Here is a 7,464-nt window from a genome sequence, read left to right as displayed (position 1 = left end):
TGGTGTCCTCCTAGGAAGAGCACGAGAGCAGGATTCCTCCCTGCTCCCCCTGCCATGTGGGACACAGGAGAAGACAGCACGTCTCACCCAGGAAGCCGCGTTCACCAGGCCCCAGGTTTGCCAGCTGTCTGGTCTTCTCAGCCTGCAGAACGCTGAGAAATGAATGTGTGTTGTTTAAGCCACGCAGTCTGCGGTGTTTTTTGTTATAGCAGCCTGACCGCCGTAGAGACCTTCTTACACTCTTTCCCGATTGTTTTCCATGTTCTCTGTTTTAATTCTATTATTTATGAGAGGCAGGATAGAGTGATTTGCTCACTCTGATTTGTTGGCTGGTTGGTTTCTGCCCTGAATTTTTCAGAGTAAACACACGGCACACCACTGAGCTGTGCATTGTTTCTTGGTGAACTGGCTCCCAGCCGAGTGGGGTGGAGACACAGGCTGCGGCCTCTCCTCACGGTTCCCAGTTCTGTGCATTCTCTTCCACCCCAGAAGATTCAAGAATCTTGGAAATCACATATGCCCAATTCTAAATGAGTAATTGAAGATTAACTACTCTTTCCTGGGGGAGTTTACATTTTTAAAAGAATCTAAGTCACGTCTTAAAGCAATGCATGTGCTTACAAGCAATCTGGGGAAGTTACCGGCAGAGATGAAGGGCTGGGCGCTCACACGCAACGCTGTGGTTGTCTCGGTGTGTGTTGAAGGTAAGGAACATCCCTGCTCATTTTCAGGCTTTGATTTACATGTTCTCCACAGGTTCTTTTGTCAGAGCAAAGAGGTCTTGAGTTATTCTTGCTCAGTCAAAGGGGATAAACGTATCATTATTATATCTTTACATACTATTCATTATTAATTACATCCTGGTGCTATTCTGGAAGGCCACAAAAGTCCAGAGAGTGAATATTAGTTGAAAATTTGTTATTACAAGATTCAAAAAAAGAAATATTTTGATAAACTCACAACGTATTATTATAAACATAATAAGCTTTTATATTTTAGAGTTTCTGAAAACACATGGTTTTTTATTTCTTACTATTATTGATTATGCTCAAGATAACTTGGAAATCAGTTGGTCAAATGCCCTAATTTAATAGACGAGGAAATGAAGTTAAAGACATAAGCTAGGTGAAGCATGCTCACTCAACTAGCCACTGGTTGCAAATGGAAAGCAAATTCTCACCCTAGCCCCCAGGTCTTCATTCCTTCCCTCCTGGCGTGGCACACAGGAGCATTGCCAGTGGAATATTTGCCCCTAATCAGGAATTATTCCAAGGTGCAAATCTGAGTGTAAGAAATTAAAGAAATTATTTTGTTTTCCATCAAATCTCTTTAATAAACTTTAAAAATGTCATTTCCAGTAACTTGTGCCTGATTTCTCTGGAACAGAAAGAAGGCAGAAAGTAAAACAGGAAATACGCAGGTAGACTTCAACTGGTGGAATTGTTTTAACAAATACTGTTTAACAAACAGTGAATAGCACATTATATTTTTACTACGTGCAGTTTATGTTGTATTTTTTACATTTTACTTAATGGCCTTTGACTTTTCTGATACTTTTTGTAAACAGAAACAAAATAATGGGGTACTTATTCATAGAACTAGGTCACCCCTCATAGTCATTGCCACGAATTACATAGTAGTACTTAAATGTAACAATCATTTTCCAATCATAAGTTGTAATTATACATCATGTGGGGACTCTTTGCTAAATGTTAATAAATTATTTAGAAAAATGCTCACAGGGAGGAAGAGTTATGGTAACTCACTGGAGTTCACTTGCTTCTTAGATATCATATGGAATTAATGTGATGACCCAAAATGTGAGTGTGACTATGTGTATGTGTATGTGTGGTGTGCCAGTGTGTGTCTGAGAACACAATTTATGCAATCTGGAAAATGTCAATCTTTCAGAATGATAAAGGAGAGCACAATTTATGCAATCTGGAAAACGTCAGTCTTTCACAATGATAAAATGTTTAAATTGCATTTAAAAAACTCAGCAATTTGACATAAGGTTAAACAAAACAGTGGAAATTATATTAACAATAGCTTAATTAAGTGCTTATTATATGCTAGGTACTTTCCCAAACTTTTTTATTTTTAAATTTAACGCATTCCATCCTTACACTACAGGACAGACATTTTCATTACTCCTGTGTTAGATGGGCATGGAAACTTGCACAAAGTCAAATACCAGGGAGGTCATAAAGCTGAGGTTTCAGCCGACGCTATCTGACCTTGCCATTCCAGCCTTCAGCTGTCTCCGGGCTAATGCTCGCAGGTAGCCTCACCCACTTTACTTTCCTAACCAGCAGCCAATATTGTTACCAGAAGCCCAGGAGTACTCAGGATTTTATGTTCTCTAAATTGATGTGGCAGTGGTGGTGGATTTTTTTTTTTTTTTTTGAGACTGAGTTTCACTCTTGTTACCCAGGCTGGAGTGCAATGGCGCCATCTCGGCTCACCGCAACCTCCGCCTCCTGGGTTCAGGCAATTCTTCTGCCTCAGCCTCCTGAGTAGCTGGGATTAACAGGCACGTGCCACAATGCCCAGCTAATGTTTTGTATTTTTAGTAGAGACGGGGTTTCACCATGTTGACCAGGATGGTTTCGATCTCTTGACCTCGTGATCCACCTGCCTCGGCCTCCCAAAGTGCTGGGATTACAGGCGTAAGCCACCGTGCCTGGCCCTGTGGTGGATTTTAAAATTTTTTCGTAGTGAATTCATTTGTGAGCTACTTTTTGATAATTTAAGCAATCTAACTGGTTAATTCTTTTCCCCTACCTGAGAGTTTCATCTTAATTTCTTTCTCTTTAATATATTTTTTCTTTGGTAACAATAAATGACTAACATTTATTGTCCCATGATCTACAGTCTTGATTTTGTTTTCATTGTATTGAAATTATAAGGTATGTGTACATTTCATTGTTTAATTTTAATTTGGACAATGTTTTATACACATATATATATATATATTCTTAGTAAATACCTTATTAATTTAAATCAGCTTTTGGAAAGAACTTTGTCAAATATGATATCAGTATCTATTTATCAATCAATAAAAAAAGTTTTGCACCATTTCCTCAAGTGGATGCAATATTCTTAAAGTGTCAGTCATGGAGCAGGTCTTTCTTTGTTTACTGTTGAATCCGTCCTCACTGCTTCTCACATACTCTGGCATAGCAGGCATTCAATAAATCTTACAACAAATGAACCCATTGCCAGCATTTGCCTGCAACTATTATATTACCTGTGCACTTTATGACTTGATTTAGATGATTTTAAATTCTGAGATCTTTCCTTTTTGATATTTTGTACTAAAAAACAAAGAGTATAGGTAGCAAATTGCCTCTGACTAGGATCCTGCACTCTTTTTTATAACATAAAATTGTGATGAGGATTCAAATTAGTATTTTTCAACTATCAATTATAGTAACTGGGACATGATGGGGCTTAAATAAATGGAACTATTATTATTAAGAGGTTAAAACAATCAATAAAACATGAAAAATGTTCTCATGTGAAGTACTATGGATTGGGGAGCACTGCACTGTGTTGGACATAGCAGGCTGAATCTACACACACTTCCCCGCGCACACCTGGTTATACTGCTGGACTTTTGATCTTGGGAAGCTCCAATAGCATAACCTACATGATGGGATCTTGGTGTGCATGTCATGAAAGCTGGAAATCTGTTTCTCATCCAGCAGGTCCCAGCTCTGTCCTTGACCATTTCTCTCCAGCATGCTGTATGTCCTGCCTTCTCTGTTGAGGGGCTGTGGGGACCCGATTATTCTCTAATCTTTCCTCCCTTACAGATCTACCAGGTTTCAGGAGTGTACAGGAGTCTCTCTTCAGAGAAAACCCTTCCCTATCTTGTACGCTGTGCTAAGGATGGTCCTGATCTCCTTACACACAGCTTCTCTTAATGAGCCGTCGAATGGTCCATATTTGACACTGCCCTTCTTCCTTCCTATTCCCTTCTTCTCTCACTCTACCATGACCTCATCACGCCTCCAGCGTGCTGTCACTAGTGCCTGTTCGAGGACTCAACCCAAAGGACACTCTCTCTCAGTAGACTTTCTTTTGTTGGCATTCAATAATCAGGAAACTACTTTGTGTTGGAAACACGTTCTCCTCTCAGCCTCTGTGACACCCCATTATCTGACCCTGCCACTTATTTGACTGTTTCACTTATTTTCCTTGTCAGTTACTCATTCCTTATTGTGATCCAAATACCAGAGATTTTTAGGCCTTAGTCCTGGGCTTTCTGCACACTTTCTGCTCCACTAAGATGGAATTAATTCAGTATACATAGATAAAGATGTCTTGAGAGGTAACATGGAATTTCCTCATTATTATTGTAAGTTTGGGAGTGAATTTGAGCTCCTTCCATGTCCCACCCAGAACCTTACTCTTTGATTTTCTGCTTCTGTTAGAAGTCTGACCTCTACATCCATGAAAACAAACTTTTCTTTAGAAGGGCATGGCTGAAGCATCCAAGTGTGCCTGCACTTTACACCTTGGTCCCCACTATCATGCGTTTTCACCTTTGGCTTTTGTGATCCCAAATTGGGAACATCCTTCTATTCCTGTTGCATTTCGGCACATCACTTACAGTCCAGAACAACAGTGAATGCAGGTCATTTTGAATCTTGAGTCCAACATCCAACAGGGTCCTTATTCTCCGTGCTTAGTTACATGTACATTGGAAAACCATGACTTTGGTTTTATTAAAATCAAGGGGAAAGGACAAAGTGAAAGAAGGCTAGGCGAGAGTGCAATGATGCTTCACCAGAGGCTTCGTGTTAGCTGATACTGAGGCCTTAAGACCTCCCAGAGAAAGCCGTTCAAAACGGTGACTAACAACAGATTTTATTTTGTTGTCATGTCTACTTATCATAGCCTAAACATAACAAACATTTACTGGGCAGTTATGTACAAGGTATCATTATAAGTGCTTTTATATGTCCAAATCCACTTAATCCTCAAAGCACATCTAGAGCAGGTGATATGATTAATAATTACACACTTTTACAGATAGAGAACCTAGAAAGATTAAGCAACTTAACCAGGACCACAAGGTTAGTGACTAGCAGAACTGAGGTTTGAACCCTGGCAGTTTTAATCTAGATCTTGTATTCTTAACAAATGTGGCCCATTGCATAGTTGCTGTAGAATATTCAGAAGTTTATTTTCTTTAAATACAGCCAAGAATTATTTTTTCTTGGAACCTATAACCACTTATTCAGCTAGGGCGATTTAATTAAGTTTTCAAATAAATTAAACCAAAAAATGATTATTGTTTATTTAGACCATTTGGGGAAAAATGACCTTTCAAAGGTCACAAAGCTAACTTCTATGCCTCTGAATATTTTCAGAGTAATTTTTTTAATGAATAATATTGAAGTTTTTCTGAATTTAACACTTCTCTTAAATTTGGTCAGTTTTTTTTTCTTGTTTTTTCTGGCACACACACACCTTGGATCTCAATTGCCATGTCTTAAATGTTGCTTTGTACCTGGTCTGGTATTCCATTTTGAGGGCAGTGCTGTCTGGGGACACGAGGCTCATCAGCTGTAGGTGCTCTTGCAGCAGTTTCCTGATGGTAATAGATCATCTAAGTGCTGCTCTTCCCAGTGCAGCTGTTCAGCGATTATGTTTTATAATCCAGCTGCTTTCTGTTGACACTGCTTAGATATGCTGAACTGTTCTGGAAACTACATTAACTTTTTCAGAAGGCTAGATGCTGTGCAATGTTCAGAATCGGAATTTCCTAAGTAGTTCTCTTGAACCCTGAAAAAAAATTTTACTTCCAGATGTGTTCCATTTCTAAGAAACAGGTTTAGATACCTGGAGAAAGTGACTCAATGAATGTTAATTGATGATGATGATGATGATGATGATGATGATGATGATGATGATTGTACAAGAGCTATAAATCCATCTGTTATCTTTGTAACTGTTGCAAATATTCTTTTCATTCCTGACCCAACTAAAATTTGTTTCAAATATTTGACTGAATTTAGCAAATGTAAGTTGTATATTTACATTAATTTTAATATGTACTTGGTTTCTCTCGGTTTTGAATTTTCATTAGTATGTGTGATAATACTAAACTATGTTTTAATATTGTCAGAAGTAGATCTGCTTCTATATCACTTTGTTATATTTCAGTGAAAAAAAATCATCTTATATTTTCAAGTAAAACAAGAGATATTTATTAACAAATGGAAAATATAAAGAAAAAAGATAATTACTTCTAACACCACCTTTCAGTTACAAATACTACCATTTTAGTGTATCTCCTTCAAGTATTTTTCTATCGATGACTTTCTCTTATTTTTACAAAGAAATAGGGTCACTGATTTTTTGAGTGTTTGATCATAGCAGTTGTGCATAATAGATGAAGAGTCTGTGTGTCCATCACGGCACAGAGCTATGCAACACTCCTTGTAATTGATCCATCCATGTTTGGCCGTAATTTATTTATGTATTGCTTTATCAGAGGACGTTTAGATTCTTTCAAATATTTGTCCAAAGCTATTTTCATGTCAATTGATATGATCATATGGTTTTTGGTTTTAATTCTGTTTCTAAGCCAAATCACATTTATTAATTTGCGTATGTTTAATTTCTAAAACAAGGAAAAAGGCCTAGTGAGGGATCAAGTCATGAAGGGCTCTTTACACCAAACTAAGAGTCTAGTAATTTTCTGAAAGCCAAGTGAGCCAATTAGGACATTATTCAAGGAAGGGTCAGGATAAAGCTTGCATACAGGAGCACGTCATTGGTTAGAGGCAGAATCAACAGAAATGATATTTTTTCCTTTGGAAAATAAGAAACAAGAATATTTTTATGTTAATGAGTTGAAATTAGTACCAAAGGGAGCATTAAAAAATAAATTAAAAATTTAGGATAATATTACGGTAGTTGGTGGAGGGTGAAGAGCACAAATGGCATCAGGATTGAGTTTGAGCCAAACGGGCAATCTTAAGAGGCAGTCCTAAACACTGATAGGTATGCAGATTCTTGTTTCTCTGCAAAGAGCCAGCCATCATCTGTGTTGATTATATGGGGTTCAAGAGAAAGAGCTTAGGCTGCCAGGGATAGACTTTTGTGTGCTGATGCTAACTTATAGGAGCCACTGTTCTTTAAAAGTTTTGTAAGTTGTTCAATTCAATTATTTTCAGATTTAGTATCTCATGATTGTATAAACTCACGTTAGCAACTTAGAAATTCACATTAACAATAAAAAACAAATATTCCTCTGTGGCTTGGAAAAGCTTAAATCACATGATAAAGTATAAAATCTAGGATATACAGTGTGGCTATAGAACTGTGGAAGTGGTCTTCATCACACTCTTGGATCAAAAATACTAAAAATGCTAATGGATAATATTGTGGTTTAGCACTTTGAGTCACTTATTTCTTCTTCCAACTTTTCTATTTTTTTCTGAAGTT

General features: G+C 37.5%; 1 long non-coding RNA gene across 1 annotated transcript in view; it reads left to right on the top strand.

Moving 5' to 3' along the window:
- The first annotated feature begins 501 nt into the window (after positions 1-501).
- LOC120363655 (uncharacterized) overlaps positions 502-7,464 on the top strand; it is a 49,610-nt gene continuing 42,647 nt past the window's right edge. Inside the window, exon 1 of the long non-coding RNA XR_005579120.2 lies at positions 502-704. This is a non-coding gene — a long non-coding RNA (uncharacterized LOC120363655). The remainder of the gene's footprint in view (positions 705-7,464) is intronic.

This window comes from Saimiri boliviensis, chromosome 3 (assembly GCF_048565385.1).
Source record: "Saimiri boliviensis isolate mSaiBol1 chromosome 3, mSaiBol1.pri, whole genome shotgun sequence".
Lineage (NCBI taxonomy): Eukaryota > Metazoa > Chordata > Mammalia > Primates > Cebidae > Saimiri > Saimiri boliviensis.
Note: the sequence above shows the minus strand (reverse complement) of the source record. Positions and strands in the feature narration are given on the sequence as shown.